Raw genomic sequence first — 25185 nt, forward strand, 5'->3', positions numbered from 1 at the left:
ATATAAATGTCGGACCGTCTAGCCGTCTGGGTCAATGTTTATTTAGGTACTTAATACTTATATAATTCGACGAATTTACTAATTCTACTGGTATGGAGTATGGATATCAATTTTTATAATGTGTTAGTTTTTAATCTGATACGATAATTGAATAAACCTAATAGAAGCTTAATACTTTAATAAACGGTGAAAGTTTGAAAAAGTTCCAAATTATGGTACTTTATGGATTACCTGCGGTTGTAATACATTTAACATTTTCGAAAACTAATGTCTTACGAGTATAACATTAGACGTAGTATTTAACTTATCTTACTTAGGCACTTAACAACACGAAGAAATAGTTTTCTTGAGATAGGTATGTACCTACATTTTCTAATCGTTATTTTCTATCAGCCATCACCCAAGGACATCAACCAAGTTACATTTTACGAACGATTAATTTTCGTAATATACATTATATTATGCTCGAAGAACATTTATCACTAACCAGTATTAAGATTTCAGAAGGATAATATTCGATCTAATAAATTCAATGTTTTCAATAAAATAGGTTATTTTTTATGACGTTCTAATCTGTAAATAATCGCATACATACATTGCCACGGTCTTTACTCTGGTCTTTGGTTTAGAAAAATGTACGAATTCATAGCGCGCGTATATAGCATACGTATGATGCAGGCGTATATATTATTATTATTAGAGTTGTAACAATAATTTGCAGTCAAAAACGGTATTCATATTATTTCATTATAAGTATACGTCTAAAATAAATCATAATTTTTTTAACAAACACCCGCATCGGGTTATGAATTTAAATGACATTCACCTTTATTTCATATTATTATAAATTAATGTGTTTATTTAGCGTATAATAAAGCGTATAGTAACAAACCCGATACCAAAAGGGTTGACAACCTTACAGGAGTAAGTGCACTAACCTAGACATGATATTATAATAATTAAAATGATACGCTATAGCTGTTTTCTTTTATCCGTCCTCTCATAGCAGTGTCATATAAACAATTAGTCGAGCCATTTTTTTTATGACAAAAACGTCGACGTATTTCAAGGAATATAGGAATTTCAAGTATTTAGTAGATGTATAATACCTACAACAATTATCTATGTACATACAATGCTAAACCATTTTTTATATAACATCTCGATTTACGGAGAAAAAATTATCTTTCATCGCCACTGTGCATATGCGTATATAATGCTACATAATGACGCGCGTGTATTGCCTAAAATTGCCTAGAAGCATCTTTCTATTTTCTTTTTTTTGTTATTTCGTAACACAGAGCTGCAAAGCCGCCAACGATGGTCAAATAGTTTCCTGGTCACTTATATGATTGACCACATGGGCTATACCTACACCGCATATAATGAGCGTTCACGTATATCTATATTTGCAGTTCATGCATATATGTGAGATGAATATCTTCTTGACCTCAGAGTGCACAGGAATGTGGCCTTATGTCATCACATATAGGTATCATGATAATATTTTTCTGGGACACCAAACCAGAAAGATTTTTTGCAATAACGCACGCCATTACACTATAGAGCTAGATCCTACGAAAATCCACACGTGTATATATAATAAATAATAATAATATTATGTGTGTACGTATCATTAGCCAACAAGAAACCGACCGCGCCTCGAGGCCTTATATTATGTATTATACTGCACTATTCCTCCGCATGCTATATCATTTTCTACATGACTTCCAATATGGTACGAAATCAAAGACTGAAAAACTGAGTGAAGATAGACTGACTATACACTTACGAAATATAGAATATAGATATAATAATAATAATATATTATACACTCGCGGCTCAGACACAAATGCGTTGCCCCGCGTTAAAGTCACTAACCGCCACTCAGCGGTACGCCAAACGCAATTTACAAAGTGTCTTTCATAGTCTCATTTTTTTTATTATTAATATTATTATTACGGTACACCGATTGTGTGCGATTAATTCTGAATAGTGAATCACAATACGATATGGAATAATCTAACACTGAAATAAACCACTATATGGGACAATCAAAATAAAATAACTGGGAATAAATATAAAACAATAATATTGAAAAAAAAAATTTACATTTAAATTTTTGTATGACTTAAAGTAATATAGTATTTCTCTCTCGAGCATAAAATAAAAACGAGTTGGTTAACCCGTGACTATTTACGTGGGGCAGAAATTACCCCAGTCAAACTCAACATGCACCTATTATAATTGTTATTGGGTTTCCAATGATGTGTTAATATTATCATTCAGTAACAAAACTGATTATACATATTTTATAAAATAAAAAAAATGTATTATAGCAGGTTTATTATAATATAACAACTATATGGGGTGAGTTTTTACCCGTAAAAGTGGTATATAGGAAACCGTGCAGTGGTCACGGATTAATGCTGACTTGTACAACTAATTCATATTAAAATATTAGAAAATAGTTGGATTAGAATAATTCATTAATTATTAAATGCTTATTACTGTGCAACAAAATAATGTGAGAAATATTTTATTTTTTTATATGTTTCTAGCCTTTCGCAAACAAAACGATTATTCGTTTCACGATCTTACATCTATCTATATTCTAATGTCTACATGCATCGAAATTATTGTACTCGACGAGTTGTCACCGACATCCAATTACGTTCAATTTGCAAACTAGCAACAACCGGTTTCGACTTCGTCGTCGAGATGCATCCGTAACGTGAACCGGATAATATACAATATCGCACGGTCAACGGTCAGCTCATTGCAGCAGGCGTCTGCTTGTTAGTTCGTCGCATGTCGTTTCGTACCGTTATTCTTATATATTTGTCGACGGACTAAAATGATTGTAGAAGCAAGAATTCAATGTTATTATTCCAAGAGTACCTAGGTAATAATAATAATAATAATACCTATATATCTATAAATCTATGGGAATATCGAATTCAAAAATTACAATTAATTTCCTACACTATAACCACAGAATATAATATTAATCTATACTATCTATTTGGAATCAAAAATTAAATATACTATTATGCAATTAATTGTTATTGACTAATAATTGTATTTGTCTGCCTTAGCGCTATGCTAGTTAATAAAATACTATATAATATGTTATATTATAACATTATAACCACTTGTAGTACCTAGGTAACATAATGTAAAAAAAATAAATTATTATTATTAACATAATGTTAATATACCTAAATACATGTTATATCTACAGCTGCATCTATAAAGATACGATCCTGGAGTAGCCACGATATGATCCGTAAAACCATACTTTTATAGTATTTAATGTTTATTATTTATATTTTATAAAATAATTCTTTCAACTATATATTATAATATTGTTCATATTATGAGAAGAGATAATATAATATATTTCTATTATATACATAGTTGAACACGTTTACCCAGACGAGTTTGATATATTACGTTTATGAATAATACCTATAGCTAATGTCAATTTAAAAATTATTATTTAGTTATTTTAATATACCTACCTACTACCTAGTACCTATTATGTATAATTTATGTATTCAAACGGTATACCATTACTATACTATCTCGACGTATTTAGGTATCCGGATTTTTAGATACATATTTTACTATATAGTATATTTTAACAAATACTTGCATAATATGAATATATACATATACCAGGCGATAAGTAAAAATACCTAATATAATATCTATCGTCACAAATATAATAAGTAAATATATTATGTCATATTTCATAAAGATTTTTTTTTATTGAAAATCAACAATGTGCAACTATCTACCTGTAACTATATGTACTGATGAATATCAAGATGAACATGATAAATTCATTGGAAACATAATGTTTTAATGAGAATAGCAGAAATCAACAATGTCGTAATAAAAATAGGATAAAATAGTTATTTTTTTTAAACTAAGAATTTGTCATGTTGTGATTGTATTTTTTGTAAAAATACAAATTAGATGCATACATATAAAAAGAAAACAGTTGTTAAGATACGGTCATGACATAAATTTTTTTTGTTCTCTTAAATATAATTGTAAACTTAAGGTTATTTTCACGTCACGATATATATGTATTTTTAAATAAACAATAATTACTATATTGTGTACGACTGTTAGGTTATTTTACTGATAATACTTTTTTTTTATTAATAATTTTGTTTAGTTATGGAATGGTTTCATAAATATATAAAATAATTTTACATACCTAGTATAATTAACGCAGAGACTATATTACATCACTTTTTATTTAATCATCAAAATATTTTCTAAAGTATTATAAAAAATATCATGTCTTACTATATTAAATCATGTGACTTTGGTGTGATGTATATTTTTGACATTTTTACTTATTTTGTTCTAACTATAACCTAGGAAACAATATATAGGTAGTTGGTAAAGGAAAAAAACAATCTCTGTCTGTTTGGTTGCAATTTATGTTAGATAGTTCATAATATATTATAATTCATGTCTTCGGTGCCGCATCACGGGCCATTGCCGGTTTGCATCACGACGGTATGATAATAACAATGATAATAACATATAATAATAACCATTTCGCAGTTTGATTTTAAGAGGTTGGCCAATGTGCATAATATTTATCGCTGTTAAATTATGTCTTTGAAATACTAATGGTTCAATGGAAACGTGCGTGTTTCAAACACGTCCGAGCTGTCCTATACGACATACGTGACTTAACCCGAGCAAAAAATGTGTTCAGTACGAAGAAACAAAAACAGTTATGTTTTAAGCAAAAAAATACCTGTCAACAGAGTATTGGACACGGGTATATTATTAAAAAAAAAATACATAAAAAAATTAAATAAGGCATTAAAAGTGGTCGGAAACAATTCCGTAGTAGAACTATAAATATATATATATAACGCAGTGGGTACTACGACATATTATAGTGTATTGCAATAATTATTATTCGCATATTATTATTACCGTTGTCCGTTGCGTTTTACATTTCGGTTTGAGAGCTTATAAGAACGATTTTATGTGGTCGAATAGGTATTATAATAATTACTTCACTTCATTTCGACCGATTACAATAATATGCGCAATACGATATTATAGCGGTTGAATGTAGATCGATAGAGAGAAACGTTTTTCCACCAACTGCAACGGGTCAAGCTGTAGGTACCTACACACACAATATAGGCACCACTGTTTTCAATTTCAAAATGTCCGAAACAACATTACAAATAGGTAGGTAGTAGTGATAGGTTTAGGCGCTAAATAGTCGAACAACCAATATAAGAGAGTCTATGGAAATATCTTTCATATACCTACCTATTATAGGAACCTGATTTTCTTCTTTGGAAGATTCCCGCATTCTCCCGAGACTTGTGCGCTGTGCGCAATATTCACACTTGCTGCGCTGACACAGTTGAGCTTGGGAAGTGTTTATAATAATATGATATATTTTGACAGACACGTCGAATATGTTATACCTGCATAATTAGATATTATTTTTCCTTCGTGACGTATCGATTGTTTACGGTTTTGAAATAATATTGTATAATATTATGATTCTGTTCAGTTAACCTTGTTATAAACACAACTATTATAAGATTCAACGGAACGAGGTTTCGACATATACGGACACGTAATATTATTGTAATTAAAATTAACGATGAATGTTAAATACTCTCACACATGTAAAATATAGGTACATTTATACGCATTACATATTATTATTATTATTATTATATTATATGACGTATATATATATATAATATTATTATATTATATGAATATAAAGTCTTTTGAGCGGAAAATTACATTTTTAACTTTATAATAATATTATAATAACAACAATAGTTGAATTAAGATAATATAATTCAGGTAATTATATGTATTATTTTATTCGGAGATCGGATAACGATTAATATTTCATATTACCCATTAGAAACTTCACACACACACAATTATATTGATAAGAGTTGCAATTAACACGTCAGTAAGGACATAACTATTAAACTACAGGCCCAGCCAGAGGGTCATTAATAATATTATAATGCTTTAAAACGAATACTGCACCATTAGCTGTAGACGGTGTGGTAGTACGACGTCCACTATAGTCACTAGATTTCTAATGCCTATAAACTATAATATTATTGGTAGTGTATCTCTATAATAAAATTGGCAACCCCTCACTAAAACCATCTATAAAGTCTAATACCTAATATATTATAATATTATACATTTATCGAGCATACTGCGTATCCAAGGGGTATGGAATTTGATTTTCTGGTTTTAAAAAAAAAAAACCTCGAGCCGAGTGGGGTTACCCTAATATCAGTTCTAATAATTTGAAAAAGGATGGCCGGCGCCAGGTGTAAACCAAAAACCACCATCGACGCCAGACGACCATCGACCGCGGTCGGTAAGGGGTTCAAAAATTCTTTGTGCTCTTATACCTGTTCGTGTGAGACAATACGTAAATTGTTGTTGTTGTTGGTGCGTCGCACTGGAAACCTGTGTTCTCTGTTGGTTTTTATTCTTCAAGAACACCGCCACCAGTACAATAATATTACTGTTGTAACAACAATTCGATTTGCGAGAACGTTTAGTCACTCGGGTTTTTACGTAAACGGGTGCGTCGAGCCTTCGTATGAAACGAGAAAGAGAAAACGATCGACCGGCACGGAACAAGCGAACGATCTGACGACACCTGACGGACTGCGGTCTGCGATAGTTCAGTGCAACAGCGACGGCGCGATCGACGATTTCCCGGTATCTCGGCGGCGCTCACATTTCTTCGTTGCGTTACCAAAGACGCGCGCGCGCGGGCACGACTACTACCAGACGTACCGACCACCGCGCATGCGTCATCGCGATACGACGTTCACGCCGAACCAGTCGTCGTCGTCGTCGTGGTTACCAGACGTATACGGCGCGACAGTGAAACGCGCCTTAAACCACCGATGTTTTTTTTAAATTTTAATTTCTACTACCTAGGTACTATTATTACACTCCACCGGGGACCGCGTTTATTTATTAAACGTCGTCGATTATAAACCATTGAACGTCGTTTCAATGATTAGCAAGCTGGTTCAACGTCGTCGCGTACAATACCTATATAGGTATAGATAGTTACCACGATGAATGCGATTTAAGGCCCATTCACAGCTACGTCGTGTGTCATATCGTGCTAGGGCGTAGTAACTATGGTTACAACTGGTACCCATATTGGTTTAATAGTTGAGCTGTATAGTCGATTCTTGGTATACTCTGCTGCATCTTGGTTATTACATAGTACCAAAAAAGTAATGTCCAATAATGTAAATATAATCACAGTGTTATTTGATCGTCACGACGTAGCATGTGAATCCGGCTTTGTTAATAATATAACACGATGTCACCGACACGACCATGGTTATGGTATAATATCTAATATTACAGTCTGATATATGTTATTGTTAATACAGGTGCGCGTCGTATGGTATACGGTCGACCCGAGCATACCAAATACAGCGTACGCCGCGCCGGATCCGCCGTCGAAGGACGTTGCTCTTGCGGCGGTCATCGAGCGCCTACCACCCGGGAAGCCTCGTCTGTTGCAGCTGCTGCAGTGCTGCACCGCCCGAGCAAGTAAGTCGAACTCCCCCGACCGGCCCCGATCGACTCCGACCGACCTCCCGAGGGAGGGTGCCACTCGCTAGTCTGCTGCTGCCTGCTGGTGTCTAAATACATACCCAAGTCTAATATTACAATTATTATCATCATCAATATCCATCATCATTGTAATATGGTACATTACTATTATATTCCTGTGTATAGTACGGATAGGGCGTCGTCATTCTTCTCCCGAATATAATTATAATAATATGACCTATACGACGAAAACGTGGTTATAATAAACAACAACAATAATGTCCAAAAAACTGTAATTATTATAATATTAATATTATAGGGTTATACGTGCCAGCGCACAATACAAACAATAAGCCGTTTCATCTTTGAATTTTTTTTTTTATCTCGTTTTTATATAATATTATACATCACATCGAGTGCGGGACTCGGGTGTATTATAATATAATATTAAAATAATAATGAAGTGTATCATTGTGTGTGGTGTTGTACGTATGTATACGAGCACGTTGTATCTATTATATAGGTTTAACCGTGTCCGCCGCGAACGTACCGCATCACGTAATAACAACAACAACAATAATAATAAAAGAAGAGCGGACTTGTGGTACCCATCATGTGTGTGTGTGTGTGTCGTGGTCAACGGTCTTCGCGCCTGAGTGCTATCGACGACAACGTGCAAGTCGTAGGTATCGTAAGCGCGGTGCCTCCCTATCACCCCTCAAGTAAAAATCCCCCCTCCCATTACTGATCACACACCCCGCTTACCGTTCGAACCCGTATCGAATCGGTCGACAGCCGGTCGGGCATTTGAGATTTTTTTCCGCCCGCAGAGAGTTCAAACTCGTTTTATTTCGTCACCGTCGTCGTCTTCGTTTATCATCACATCCGGCCAATAACTACACTAACTATACTATATAAGTACCTACGACGTAATAATAATATTACGATGCTGCAGTATAATATACGGTACGCAGTGTGTAAACAGGGGCCGTAAATGTGTCTATAAGTGTCGTATCCTGCGGAGGGATTTTTGTTTTTGATCGACGTTATGACAATATAATTACCCATGATCCAATTCACCGACGAAGAAACGATTTCGTTTATTTTTCAACGATTTTTATAATATCTCAAGTGTTTCGCATCCTGACATCCTGTCCCTTGTGCTAATATTATGCATAGTGTATAATCACAACCGTTTCGAATGACAACAATAACAATAAATGATTTATTGCAACTAACAAGAAATACAATAAGTATAGAGACATGGTCACATAGGGGCATGGTCCCTAAATGCCATAGTTCTCGTAAATATACGCGAAAAACCTTCGCGGTGGTCATTCTATAAAGGTCATTGATGCATAGACTATTGTAGATGGACAATAGATTGTTATTAAATGTTTAAGATTTTATTGAATTCATCTTGATCAAATGATAAGTTACAATAATATATTGTTATTGTCATAGTCGAGCTATACAAATATTGTAATGAAGACTTCATATTATGATTTATTGTACAATAATTTCGACTAATTGGCGCAGACGGATTAATAGAACCATAAGATAACCCATTGATTGAGAATAAACAAAACACGCCAACACTAGAACAATAATATTTTGGTATTTACGGATCATAATCTCGTGGCCGCTCTATCTCCAAGTCGATAACTACACTAACGTATGTAACTGTGTGATTGCCTATCCTCTGTCCTTATTTTGAATCCATACCATAAACACATCCTGTATTTGATTTATCAGCACTCATCGTTCAAGGAGAAAGAATATTTAACTGCGTTTCAAACTGCGTCTCCGCTTGTAGTGATTTGGGAATCTGTTTTAATAAACTATTGTAAATCAATACTACAGCTTTTATTTTTTTAACTATTGTCTAACGTTCAACCATTGATTAAAAAGATAAGTAGAGATTTTAACATTTAGGAAAATAATTTAAAACCAGCTAAGTTATTATTGATATTATATTATATTATTATTATTATTATGTACTGCACACTTGCAGCGAAAATAATAGTAATGCATAAAAAATCCTCAAAATATGCTTCTATAAATACTATTATATGCTATCAAACAATATGTACTAGTAAGCATTAAAACGAAAGGTATTTTGTCGTCTTCAATAATAATATTCTTAATAATCCCCGTAGTTAAGAGAATTTGAAAAAAAAAATAATTCATATTATTTTACCTGATTGCACTAGATGATCGAAAGTTGTCATAGGTAGATACAAATCCTATACTTGACAACAAGTTGTAATTTTTTCTTTTGGTTTTTAAGTTTTTATTTTATCTCTTACAAAATAGAGTACAATAAAATTAATTGATGGTAAATATAGGTTAAAATAAAAATAAAAAATAAAAAGGCAGATTAAACAGACTGTAGAGGCCTCCCAGCCTCGGTACTACGAGGGTTGTAATTTGATCGTTATAAATTTTGTATATCGGATTCGTTATTATTTAATTAAATCTAATAATAAGTAAATTGTTATCCACTTTCATAGCTTCTAAATAACTTGATAAATAACAAAATATGTATGTGGCTGTGAACGGGAAATATAAGACGAAACAAAAATATGCACTATAGAATTACAAAATATATGTATTATAAATATGCCAAACAAGGAAAAAAAAGTTAAAATATGCATAACATAATAATATGCAAAATACAATAACTAAATCCGGAAAAATTGTTACACAATTTCAAATAACTTATTTCAATACATTATATTATGCATTTGCATATAAATCCGTTCCCTAATTTATTATAATAATAATGAACTCCACAAAATCTGCAAAATTGAAGTAGCGTTTGTGCTGGTATAATACTGGTATCTACTATCTATGACCATTGGCCAATAATTTTAACAATATATTGAACGGGAGACGAGACAGTGGCCGACCGGTATACATATACATACGTCATAAGTGTGCATAACACAAGCCGACACACAAACACGATCTCGTTTTAATATTAGTAAATTTTTCGTCTGTATAACGTCGATATAATATGATAGTATCATTCGATCGTGAATTTGGCCTAATTTCGTTCCTTTATAATTTATGCAACAAATAAATAAACGAATACGATAAGTATTTGTGCATGGCGTATAGTGACTTTAATGTCCAATTTATAATTTATAATTTTCTTTTATCGTTTTCATACATTCAATAGTCACTTGTCTACTCCTAAATAACTCTAAATATAGTTAATTACAGTAGAAACTCAATTATCCGTCACTATTTTAACAGCCACTGTTTGTTATCCGTCATCGTGCAAAAAACGGTATGTATCGCAACGCAGCTGGTCTTACTTCTCTGTAAAATACGGAATATTGCCGCTCAAAAATCTCAAGCCTCAAAGAAACAAAAGAGGATGGTGGATTACTTTGTATAGTTGTATGTATGTTTGTTTTATTTTTGTATAAAAATATGTACACGCGTTGTAAAATACGCTTATGGCTAATTTTCTGTTAACCATCTTCCGACAGTGTCGGTTAATTGAGTGTAATGTTATTCTACTGTATTATAAGTTATAACATTAGTTTGGGTTGAACAGTTAAACAATTGATTATTATGTATTTGTTTTCACAAGTATATAAATTGTGTGTTTATAGTTAATACAAAGTTTTGTATTTGTATAGTATAATGTATTTTATTTTTCGTGTCTGTGTTTTGTGAAGAATTTCTTCAGAATTTGTACACGTGGATATTTGTGGCCAGAATATTGTGCACCGACTTTAGTTGTGAATAGATAACCCAAGTTACCCGCGATTCTATATTATTTCCATATTATTACTACAATGTATTATTAGTGTTGAGCACTTGAGCCACAGGTGATTTTATAGGTTCTTTTTAAACTTTTCTTAAGACAGTCGAGTCTCAATAACTCAGAACGTAATGGAGCAAAAATAAATTTTACTTGGGTATGTATTTTTAAAATTCATACACAACGGCAAAACATTCAGAGAGGCAAGATAAAAAATTGAGTTATCGATGTTTTCGGTTTTCGAGACTTAAACTTATTAATATTGTGAATTGTTTATTAATTATTACAATACCTATATTAAGTTGCTTAACATACGTTTCGAACACTTATAAGTAGAATAAAGTAGAATGCTCTGGCACCACAGCCCCCGCAGTTCCGAAGCCACCAATACCCGCAACATCGAAAACAACGCAAAACTCGCTGCCCAACAGCAAACAAAGTTGAACACAGATAATAATATTATATTCATGTTTAATTTTCAGTACGTAATACCAGTGTTAGAAATAAATACTAAATTGTTGATAACTGAATATTGTAATAAATAGAAAATCATATTTGCATGGCATTATGTTAGTATTATAATCATTAAATTTAAATACTAAATATACAAGAAAACTAAAATTTGTAATAATATTGTATCCATCTAAGATAAATAGTTTTGATTACAACTTACAATATAAAATGAAGCAGTTATTGAACCAAAACAATAATATGTAATTTTGATAACAATATTTTTCAAACTAATTAATTTAAATTAAACTCACTACCTATACAGATAATATGCATAGGCGTAACTAGCCCTTTACTTTAGGGGAGGCTGGAGTCCTAAAAAAATTCAATAGAAAAATGAGGTACCTATGGAAACATAATCGCCCCCACACAAATATAACTTTATTATACAATATACATTGACACACTTGCAATCTACTTTACAGCAGAGCGACATCCACTTACCTGCTTTTTAAACTTGAATTGTTACTTTATTTTTATATAATAATTAATAACAGTAAATAAAATAAATACAATTAATAAAATGATCTATTCTGTTCACCAAATATTGTTTTTGGATAATCCTAATAATATTAAAAAAATTATAAAATTAATCATGCATAAATTATTTTATTTCTTATTTTATTTTGTCATGATTATATTACCTAATAATATTTTAACTATTTATTTAAAACATTACCTTTAATATGGGCTGGCATGGACCCGAAATTAAATCTCCTAAGTCATCCACTTCAACATTAACACAAACATCTTTTTGTTTTTTTGATGATGTATCACTACTATAATTATTATTGAGTAAGCCAGAATCATCTTCTGTATCACTTGAGGTAACAGAAATGTTATTAGTATTTATAATCAATGATATTAATTTCGAACTCTACGTTATTTTATTTCAGTACCGCCAACTTTGACTACAGTAACTGTCTACTATTCGTTAATCGTTTTAAATTAATAATATTATTTCTCAGGGAATTTTATAGCTCTATAAATACAATATCTATGTTATCGACGTTATCGTGTATCTAGTATTATCATGTCTGGAGTCTAAAACAAAATAATCTCTACACGAGTCCATACAATAATGTACCTATATTTAAAAATAGATTTAAATGTCTCATCCAGAAGTTAAGTGAGTAATATTTAACTCAAAAACTAGAAATTATCAAAAAATAAAATCATTTGAACTCATATAATGGCACGATAAAATCCATAACTTATATAATAAATATTTTAGATTCTAGTAGATTAAGCTTAAAACCTACATAACCATAAATATACAATATTTTAGTTGTTTCCATAATCCTCGATAAGAGTATAAAAAAATAAAAACAAAGATACATCGAAAACGTTATTATAAATGTATAAATAAGGTGTTGTTTATAATACTAAATTATCGTATAAAAAAAAGAACAAAGAGTGGTAAGAATGGTATATGAATTAAAGTCAAAAAAAAAACAATAATCCATAAAAAAAAAAATTGTAAAGAAATTAAATAAATATAAAAAAACTGTAAAGGTACGGTTTCCTATCTGCGGCTGGCCGCATACGACTGGCCGCAACGACTAGTCGTAATGACTGATCTATATTTAAACTGCGAACGTGGTTTCCAATGTGCGATCGACGCGAGCGTGTCAAAAATAGTCGTTGCGGCTTGCGACTGTAGTGATCCGATAGCAGTATTATCGATCAGTCGCATGCGTGTTGTCAACTGTTTATTTTTATTTAATTTATTAGTTATTTATTATTTATTATTATTAGTTATTTAACGCAATATAAAATAATTATGCCAAAAAGTATAACGTCAAAATTTTTGCCCAACGAGGACGAAATTTTAGTTGTTGAAGTAGAGAAAGAACGCGCTATTTATGACAGTTCTCTCGAAAAACACAAAGACTATGGTTATTTAAGTAAATGTTGGAACAATATTTCGGCTGTAGTTGGAAAATCATGTAAGTATATATAGATTAACAATTTTTAGAACGTTCAAACGTTGCATTCTAATAGTTAAGATAAAAGCTCAAAATATATTCAGTGAATAAACATTTTAATTCGTATTATAGCTGAGGATTGTAAATATCGATGGCGGAATATACGTGATACCTACATGCGGCACAAAAAAAAAACTTAATACTGGATCTCCGGCCATATTTTCCAAAAAAAAATGGCCTTTAGCTGGTTATTTGTCATTTTTAGATAATGTTGAGTATGAAAGAATGTAAGTAAATATATCAATTTCGTACTTTTATTCATAACTTTAAATTTTACTAGAGTTATAATGTTATATTAAATTAATTATACGATGATAAGCAGTGCAGGCCTAGGATTTGTATACAACAGCATGTTTTTTTTTGCTACGCCACATAGAGTTTAAGTGAGTAATACTTGTAGTGAGCAACTATATTTTTGTGTGTAACTTTTAAAAATTAAAAGCCATATTTTTGCATATTTTGGTAAATAAGAAACATATTATATTGTACAATTTTTTATTGCATACATACAAATCCTAGCCCTGATGATACGACTGTTTTTTCTCATAGCCACTTCATGAAATCTATCTTTTCATTAAAAGTATTTATGTTCCAAAGAAAATGATTATACATTTTAATATTTTAGTACGGTATCGAATGTTTGCAATGATCAAGACTCAACAATAGTTGAAAGTAGCCAAGATAATTCCGGAGATCCATTGAATGAATCAACTGAAGAAATAGCCGAAGAGGTCATACACGGGAAAAGATCGAGAGACAAGCATGCACAATTAGCGTATGTTAAAAGAATGAATGACAGAACAGCAATAATAAATAGCATACAAGCCCAAAATGAAGCAATTTTGGGTAGAGAATCATCAACTGACGAGATAGATTTATTTTTTAAGAGCATTGCAATTTCAGTGAAGAAGCTACCTCCCAGAGGCAAAAGTGAAGCTAAAATTAGTATATTATCTTTGGTTGCACAGCTCGAAGATAAATACCTAGATAACACTGGAGCACAACCCACTCAACCGATGTTCCAAACACCCACTCAAATGATGTTTCAAACACCCTCTAGGTCTTCAGATTTTAACAATATTATGTCACTTTCGAGCACACCATCGCCAAGCCTCAGTTCATCATCGGCTACTTCTCAAGGATTTGATCCATATAGGTACAATAATCAACTATAACTATATCTAAATATATGTATGTATATTATAATAATTATTAATTAACAGGTTGTTTTTAATATTTTAATGAAATAAAAGTATACATAATATTAAATAATGTCATAAGGAATATTGTTTTTAATTTTAATACGTATAAAGTTTTTTCGTTTTATTATTTGATATTTAAATGTAAAAGTTAAATAATAATATCTTAATATAAAAAACTTATAGGTTATTCTGCCATGAAACAGCGCCTTCGTTATTAAAAAAGTCCTTATATGCTTCTCTGACGTCAAATCCTTCAGCGTTTGCAAAACCACCTCCTCTTGCAATTGGAATTATATTGTTAATTGGTACCGGTTCTCTTGAATCAAATTCTCTAAATGCTCGTCCATTTTCTTCTAAATATGCATCTCTTAGCATGTTATGCAAACAGCAAGCTACTGTGATTAGGTCATCACATGTCGATGGTTCAATGTTTATAGGCTGATAAAAGACGCGAAAAACCTGGCTCAATAAACCAAACGCATTTTCCGTCACTTGTCTGGCACGACTTAATCTATAATTAAATATAGACTTTGTCTTATCATCTTTTGAGGCTTGTCTTGTATATGGTTTCATTATATGAGTGTGAAGCCTAAAGGCTTCATCCCCCACAATAACATGAGGTAAGATTGTTGATGACCCTGGTAATTTTTTTGCTTCTGGAAAACCAAATGACCCATCTAATATTTTTTTACCCATGTTCGACTTTAAAAATATTCCGCTGTCACCTTCTCTACCAAACGAACCAATGTCTACAGCAATAAATTTGTAGTTGGCGTCAACCATAGCGAGCAGTACAATTGAAAAATAATCTTTATAATTAAAAAAAAGGTGGATAAGTGGATGTCGCTCTGCTGTACAGTAGGTTACAAGTGGGTCACTGTAATGGATGGTGTTAAATTTGAATTCAATGATATAATATCATTGTATAAGAAAAACGATTCTGAGCGAAAACGGTCAGTCACCCTATGATATTACCAAGTATATTTGATGATATTATTGTGAATAAAGTAATTTATATATAACCTATTAACGTGGAGCCTTGTTTTAAATTTTCAATCCTTAGCCATAAAAGTTAAACATTTTATAAATTTTTAACCACAAAATAATTAATAAATTATAAATTTGATAAATGTTGTCAAAATTTGAACTTTAAATGCTTATAAAAAAAAATTGTGCATATGTATTTTTAATATTTTTCAACTGCTATTAAAACGATATATCAGGAGTCTAATATTAAATTTTCACGCTTTTTTACCCAACAAATAAAAATTTATTGATATTTATAGAAAAAAAAACTAAAAAAATTGAAAACTGACAATGTCCGTAAACAGCTCAAAAAGAGTCAAAATATTTTCAACATTTTATGGTGTATATAAAATGCTAATATAAACATTCAGTGAAATTTTCAAGTATCTACAGTCATTCGTTTTTTAATTACAATAAAATAAGAAAATTGTTACATGAGAAATCGAGTAAATATCAAATGTTGTAAAAATATAAATTTCAGACGCTCATAAAAATTTAATTTAAGTTTCTTCTAGACATTTTTTTTTTGATAAAGGTAGACAAACTTATGAGTAATCTTATATTAAATTTTCAAATCTTAGATTTAAAAAGAAAAATTTTTATGAATTCTCATCAAAATAATTTGCTATTTTTCGTGATTTTTCCGTATTTTGTCAAAATTTGAACTTTAAATGCTTATAATTAAAAACTGTGACTAAGGATTTTTAATTTTTTTCATCTGCCTTTGAAACAATAAACTAGGAGCCTTCTATTAAATTTTCAAGCTTTTTTACTCAACAGATAAAATTTTATTGATATTTATAGAAAAAAAATTTAAAAAAACTGAAAACTGACAATGTCCGTAAACAGTTCAAAAAAAGTCAAATTATTTTCAAAATTGTATTGTGTATAGAAAATGCAAATATTAACAACCAGTGAAAATTTCATGCATCTACGGTCATTTGTTTTAGAGTTACACCAATAACCAAAATCGATTTTGTTAAAAATCGATTTTGCGTAAAAATTCCCGTTTTTCCTTAATTTTTCTTTTGTTTTTCACATCGCTTTTGAAAACTACTGGGAAATTAAAATTTTGACCTCCCCAATGCACCAACGATATTCACTTTCCCATCGAACAAGATACTGAAGTTGAAAATCGAAGCATTATTTCGACTACTTATCGTGTACACAGACACAAAAATAAAAAAATAAAAAAAAAAAATAAAAAAAAAATAAAAAAAAAAACACACATCATTGTAAAATCAATACATTCATCGTTTCACTCAGAATCTAAAAGTGATCCAGTGTTGTTAGGACTTCTTATTCTAATGTGTTTTCCGTCAATTGCCAAAATACAGTTTGGAAAATTCCATTTTGTCCAAAATTCTGAAGCTTTGACATTAAAATCTACGGTTGATATATCAGGAAGAAATATAGGTGTTAAATGTTTTTTTAAAGCTGACAGTGTTTTTTTGACAATTAGACTGATATAACTATGTGAAATCCTAAATGCAAACGACAGTGACCTAAACGATTCCCCTGTTGCAAGATACCTATGGATTAAACAAAATATTTTAATTGTTTCATGAAGGTAAGTAATACTTTAAATATTGTTTGTTATTTTGAAATATAGGTAAATAAATTCTAATCACGGTTGTGAAGTATTTTAGTGTACGAATTTGATATGATTACGATAACTACCGATTATTATTATTATTAAAGTACTTCATAATTTAAATATTTTAATAAATGTAATTTAACTACTTGCTTTAATTAATTATGATAATTAATGGAATACAATATTTAAAAATTACTTGTAAAAATTATATGTTCTGCAGGTATTTAATAAATGTAAATGTAAAACATTGTTCATAAAAAGTTGTTGGTGAAAATTCAGCGTCTGAAGTTAAAATTTTAACCAAATTGGTCAAAATCAGATTGCAATTTTTTTTGAGTTTGAAGTTAATACAATGTTCTATTTTTATAACTAAGGATTGAACATCTAATATTAATAAAATTTTGTTTCTAGGTCATAAGTAGTGCAAACTGTATAACCGAAATATATAAAAACTATAAAACACTGCTTTTTTAATAGATATTTTAAATTAAAATTTGGACAAAATGAGATATTTTAATATTTTAATTTTCAAGTGCAATATAATCGGTTAAAATTAATTAAAACTATATAGTAGCTTACTTAAATATATTTACCTTAAAGTAACTGCTAATTTTTCGTCAGGTTGAATTGGTTTTTTAACTCGTCTAGATGGAGGTAATGTTATATCATCCTTTACCAATGATAGAATGAACATAAACTGGTCATAATTTATACGGACAAATTCACGGAATTTCGGTTTACTGTTATGTAAATGTCCATTTATTAAAATTTCAAAAAAACCTTCTTCTTCTCGAGTTGTAAAAAAACTGTCGATTGATTTTCTTTTATTAATTCCTAATCGATTATTATAAATTTCATCTTCTTCTTCTTCCTCCTCTAATAGAAGACTAATTATTGTATTATTATTAATAATAATGTCCTCCATCACAGTTCGTACAATTCGTAGTAAGGTACAACAATAGTTATTAAAATAAAAAGTTATAAACTAAACACGTCTGCACACTACTAAATATTGGGATAAAATGAACTATTATACACCAGCCGCAAAGTAAAGTCGCATATAGGAAACCAGTCGGCACGCAGCGTTCAGTAGTTGCGACTAGTCGTTGCGGCCAGTCGTTGCGGCCAGCCGCAGATAGGAAACCGTACCTTAATGCAAATCCACTGTTCTAAAAACAAATCAAAAATACACGTCTTAGATAGTATTGTTGATATAACAGCTGTCGAGTGTCTAGCGATAATAATATAAATTATAATATATAATAATACCGTATAAACACAATATTATATACATTTTATTTTTATTCGATAATTATTTATTGTTTATATTGGTGTATTCGTTTAAATGATACATTATATAATAAATTTTTTGACATTGCGAGCAAAAATAAAGTTAATACTAATATGTTTTTAGGCACATACTGACATACATTTACCCAAAAAATTTGGAGGGGCTTTAAGAAATTCTGGGGGGGCTGAAGCCCCCCAAGCCCCCCCCCTAGTTACGCGAGGACCTGCGCTTGGCAAGATGCCCATCTCTGGGGTATACTGTTGGAGTAGCTGGTCTGCTGAAAACTGCCTAGCCAGTCCTTTTTTCCTTCATTGATGACCCTTCCCCGTCGCCACCGGTAAGTCTCTGAGACCACCTCCAGGTGCTTCCTATTACCCCGGGAAGCTCGGTTTGGAGATGCGCCCTCCACTGGCGTTGAGATCGGGACGGGGTCCTTAGGTGACCCGGGGGTGCGAAGACGCCTTCCGGCCATTCGTCATCCACCTAGTCCTGCGCCCAGGCAGAACATCGTCAGCCGCGGTCTCAATCCCGCGGCTCTTTTTCGCTTCTCACGATTCTGCACAATCATGAGTAATCATTTCGCGAGGGCGCTCGAGGGTGTAGCCTTGTTCGGGCGCCCCCCCCCCCCCCCCCCCACCCATTTCAGACCTTTTGTGACTTAGCGTGCTCTAAACCACCGGGTTGCCACCCTGGAAGGTACAGGTGGCCCAGGGAACTCGGAGGTCCTTGGTCATTTCGCTAGCACCAAGCTTGACCTGCCCCGAGCCTTTGTGACGCCTATGATAATATGGTATTTACTTTTTCTCAGATTTGATTTAAATTGAACTATTAAATATATGTGTGACGTGTGCATCGTATGTGTGCTCATTTATGTTCTATGTAAAATTGTAAATGTTCTTAAAAGTAACCGAACCGCTTGTTTAGTTTAGATCATATTATATTATGGATGTAGCCACAACGTATTATTTTGTTGCCGATATTAGCGACAAGTCCCCGAATTAGGTGTTCGATGTACGCATGCGCGTATCACAGAATTGTTCTATATCTTACTATCTTAGTTTGTGGTTAATACTTATATTATTTAAGTAATTATTATATAAGTTATTAGGTATACTATTTTTTTAATATAATAATATTTCGTTTTTTGTTATTAAAATTCAAAATATAAAATAGTGATTTAATAACAAATCATGTGGGGATAAATATGCGATAAGTGGAGTCACGCATGAGCATATCGAACACTTAATTCGGTGACTCGTCGCTAATATCGACAATATTATTTTTAAATTGATTTAATACGCTGTGGTTCCATCCATAGTATATGATCTAAGTTGTTTGGTGAGAAACGTTACTATTATCTATTTTTAAAATTTTGGAGAAATATAATACAATAATATTGTATCTATAGGTACTCAGAAAAAATTGTCACAATATAAATTAACATAGGTAGGTACCTAAATAAAACTGGCAGTGCTGTAATAGCTGTATAGTAAATAATAACTTTAATTTATAAGTTGAAAATTGACAAACTGCATAAGAAGTAACTGTAGGTAGGCAACTTGTTTAATTTGGAAACTATATACAGGTAATACCCATCTGTAACTTGTAATTTGGAAGTTGTACCACAGACAGAATACACCAAAATGACACAGTGATGGAGATTTTTTATAAATAAACAATATTTATAAGTTTTACCATATTATTTATTATTTTACCTACTTACTATGGGAAAACTTAACTTGTATGAATAATAATAAAACCTTTATCATTGCCATGGGTTGGGGTTTATTTATTTTTTTTTATCCATTTTTCTTATAAAGCTTATTAAACTTATAACTCGATAAAATGATTTTTTAAATTTATAAAATTTTTATTAATTTAACAAATACAAATTATTCAGTTAAATACAATTTTTACTTGAACTAATCAAAACAAATAATTGTTTTATTATATTTATACACATAAGTAACGATCTAAGTTATATTGAATGAAATAAGCACCGTTGATTTAATAAATTGGATTAAATCAAAATATCATTGAATGAATAAAAGTTTGATTACAATTACAAATACTCATTGGTTGATTATTTATAAAATATTTTTGTTGATTCGTGTAGTATTGTTCGTTAGGTGGAAAGTAACTTGATGGAAATGATTAGTTTTCCTTTTACATTTTATTGACTGGGCAAAATTGTGTGCCCCCCCTCCCCCCCATATTATTATTAACTGAAATAATGTCACCGTAAAAATAACACATAAATTCACCACATATAATATTATATGATGATATTTTTGAATTCAAATGTTGATTGAGACAATAAATAATAATCTTAATCCACTAAACACCGTTAACATATTTAATGCATAAGAACGTTCATTATTTCAGGATTCGGAATTTGTGACGAAAAACTTGAAAGACTACAAGCTGTATCATCTTGCTCAGAGTTGGTGACTGTAGTATAAATAATTAAATATATTACATTATTACCTATGTTATATAATATAATAGGGCAAGAGCTTTTAAAGCGAATTTTGTCATTATTAACTTTGTTTCACACTGATATTATCACCCGATAAAAATTATTTTCAGATTTTGCAAAATTACCTATTTAACTGTTTAAGATGTATACATATAGGCATTTTTAATTTTCGATCAGCTTTCATATTTGTTTATAGTTGTATGATTAATATTAAATAATAACTTGTTGCGTATTTTAATAAAATTAAAGAAACTCTGAGGATAATTTTTATTGTTCAAATGGACTGTGCATCAAAATGTCGATGGTTTTTGATGGCCTTAAGGATTGTTCAGATGGTTCAGACGAGATTAAAGAGTTGTGTGCTCGATCCGAGTATGGAACAAATATTTCCATGGGTACAAAATAATAGCTATATGACATTAAGTATTATTTATATGTTTATGTAAAAACTTATGGATGCCAAAGTTACGCATATTGATATAAATATGAGGCTTCTAATATTACATCTAATAATTTATTTAATATTGTTTTAGATTGTGGTTGTTGTATATGCATGCATGCGTATGTATGTATGCATGTATGCAGTGGCGGCTCGTGGGGTTCGTTGAAGGTGGGGCACAAATATTTCCTTCTTTTTCCACTATGAGAACTTTGAACTTACCATCAATTCCTGTTGATTTTTTAAATGAAATAAAATTTTTTTTTGATACCTTTGATACCAAAACCTTATACTCTTATAAAGTATCTTGCAAAACAAATAATTAAAAAAAAAATTATGGTTTAAAAATAAATATTGAATATAATTATTATGCCGTTATAATATAGTTATAAGTTATAAGTACTTTTAACAATTAACACAATATTATACAGTAGTTATATTTTTGAATTCCAAATCGATCCGTCTGTCTTTTTTCTTCATGAATACTTTGATGACTTCTTCATTAAAATTTGATATTTGTTTCACCATTTTCTTTTCAATTGATAACATCGCTAATGCTGTTAATCGCTCTTCTGCCATACTATTTCGAAGAAATGTTTTTATCCTTTTCAATGTCGAAAACGATCTTTCTGCTTCTGCAGATGTCATAGGTATTGTTGCTATAATACGTATAAGTTTAAATGTTTCTGAAAATATTTGTTCCAAGTTGTTATCAATAATAAACTGTAGTAAATTAACAGCACCTATTACGCTACGAAAATCTGTTCGTTTATATATAAGTTCCAATTCAGTTTGAAGCTTACTTTTATTTAAAAAAGGGTAAGCTTCAATTGTTTCATCAACATATGTTTGTGGAAAACTTTTTTCATACAAAGGAAATTCAGTGGACATAAATAATAGAGACGCGTTTAAATGAGCTTTATATTCGAACCTATCTTTAACACAGACAATAAGAATATCACAGACTTCTTTTGCAACACAAATTCTAGAAAGTAGTGTATCATCATCACGTTTTCTTTTTTGTCTACATTGAGTTACTTCACCTGGCATTTCATTTTGAAAATTATCGAAATTTTGTCTTTCTTTTTGAATATTTTCTTCAAATCGAGAAATGGCATTTTTCACTTCGATAGAGTCAATTTTCCGTTTTTGCAACTGGTTATATAATATATCTACATGTGGCATTAAACAATGAAAAACATTTAACCAAAATATAAATTTTTCATCATTTAACATTCTACGTATAGCGCACGCCTGATTAATTGCAATATTTTGATTAAATGTATTTTCGATCTCTTCCATACATTCTATTAATAACTCACGATTTTCGTGTACAGTATTAACAATACGGCTTTTGAAGTTCCATCTTGTATTTGATGATCGAGGGATTCTATGGTTAACAACTTTATCCAAAACGGCAACTCTTTGCGGAGAATTAGAAAAAAAATTAGTTACATCAGTCAAGTTGGAAAAAAAAATTCTTACATCACGGTTGTGCATTGTAGCTTGACTTAAGATTAAATTTAACTGGTGGGCATAACAATGAACAAAATGTGCATTTTTATATTCATCTTTTATAAGTTTTTGAACGCCGGAAAGTCGACCACTCATCACAGCAGCTCCGTCATAACTTTGCGAGATTAATTTGTCGTGGTTTTCTGTTACTTCTTTTAAGTTATATTTTATGCACTCTGATAGTGACTTTGCATCATGTCCAGATGGATTAAAAAAGCCTCAAAATCTCTCAACTGGCGTACCATTGGATAAAATATAACGAAATATTATGGACATTTGAAATTGTGCTGATACATCTGTCGTTTCGTCAGATATAACAGAAAAGAAATCAGCGTTTTTTATTTCGTTTTTAATATTTTGTCGAATAACAAATAGCATACATTCCAACATTTCATTTTGAATTATTTTAGAAAGGCCTTTAAATACTGTAGACTGTTCGAGGTGTAATTTTAAAGTGTTATCCAATTCAGAACTAAAATTAATAAGTCCGCGAAATATTCCTGGATTTTCAGAATCTGACTTCTCATTATGCCCTCGAAGAGCAAGTTCAAATGCACCACAAAATTTAATACAATCAATAATTTTAGATAAAATATAACGGTTGTTAGTTACAGTTTCATTATGTTTTTGTATACTAAGCCTAAATGCATTTGAAAGTTGTTGCCTTATATCTTGTTTACCCAAAAGTTTCAAATTTAAATGCGCATTTAAATGTAAACTTGATTTTATGTGTGTACTAATTTTATCGTTCAAATGAGCTAAATCATTTATTCCGTTTTGTGACCAATTTTTATCACCAGAAGTACGACAAAAAAGTATACAAGGAAAACAAAACAAACGGTTCGTTTTATAACAACCACATAACCAATCATGTTTTGAATAAATGTCTTTATTAAAACTTCTTTTAAATTCTCTAGACTTTGTTTTCTTAATTTGTATTATATTTAAATTTGGCATTGGCCTACCTTCTTTTTTTATTTCAATCTTTTTCTCAAGAGGTAAACTTGAAAAGTGGATATTCAGTAAATGCTCGACCGTAACATATGTATCCATGATGACAAATGATAAAAATATTTAATTAATTAGGTATTAATCACTATACACTATGCACCATACACTAAATAGTAAAAATACCACCGATAAAGTGATAAATGACAGTACAAAAGTACTAAACGTTTAATAAAATAAACAAAACACACTTAACAGAATTATTAGAATGAACAAATAATAATTAATTGTTATCTTATCATGTTTTCAAAACCGGCGACGGTCGACAATAACAATACGAAGGCAATAGAACCGACAAAATATTATAAATCGTAATAAAAATAGAATTCGGGCACAATCCGATTGTGCCCGGCAATGCCGTATTAATTCGTGTCGAAAAGTGGGGGAAATCTAGTACTGTTGATCGGATTATCCGGGCACAACGAAGTTGTGCCCGCCGCCCAATGCGTATATATAGTATACACGTACCGTATCTAGGAGCACCCGTATTTGATAAAACATTGTTTTCGATAATATTCAAACTACCAAGTACCAACTTATATCATGATGGAAGAAATACTTATTCAATATTAATTTTAATAATTGAATATACATTTTTCTTCTTTCTTCTCAATTTTTTAGGTGGGGCACGTGCCCGTGTGCCCTATAGCACGAGCCGCCACTGCATGTATGTATGTATGTATGTATGTATGTATTTATGTATGTATGCATGTATGTACTATGTAT

At 30.9% G+C, this 25185-nt stretch overlaps 1 protein-coding gene across 2 annotated transcripts in view; it reads right to left on the bottom strand.

The window, feature by feature from the left end:
• LOC132937981 (uncharacterized) overlaps positions 1-6772 on the bottom strand; it is a 48476-nt gene extending 41704 nt beyond the window's left edge. Inside the window, exon 1 of one of the 2 annotated variants that reach the window (XR_009663862.1) lies at positions 6450-6772. The gene's annotated coding sequence lies outside the window, so the exon portion shown is untranslated. The remainder of the gene's footprint in view (positions 1-6449) is intronic. The other variant, XM_061004623.1, reaches the window with a different exon arrangement.
• Between the last annotated feature and the right edge of the window lie 18413 nt (positions 6773-25185).

Source organism: Metopolophium dirhodum, chromosome 2 (genome assembly GCF_019925205.1).
Source record: "Metopolophium dirhodum isolate CAU chromosome 2, ASM1992520v1, whole genome shotgun sequence".
Lineage (NCBI taxonomy): Eukaryota > Metazoa > Arthropoda > Insecta > Hemiptera > Aphididae > Metopolophium > Metopolophium dirhodum.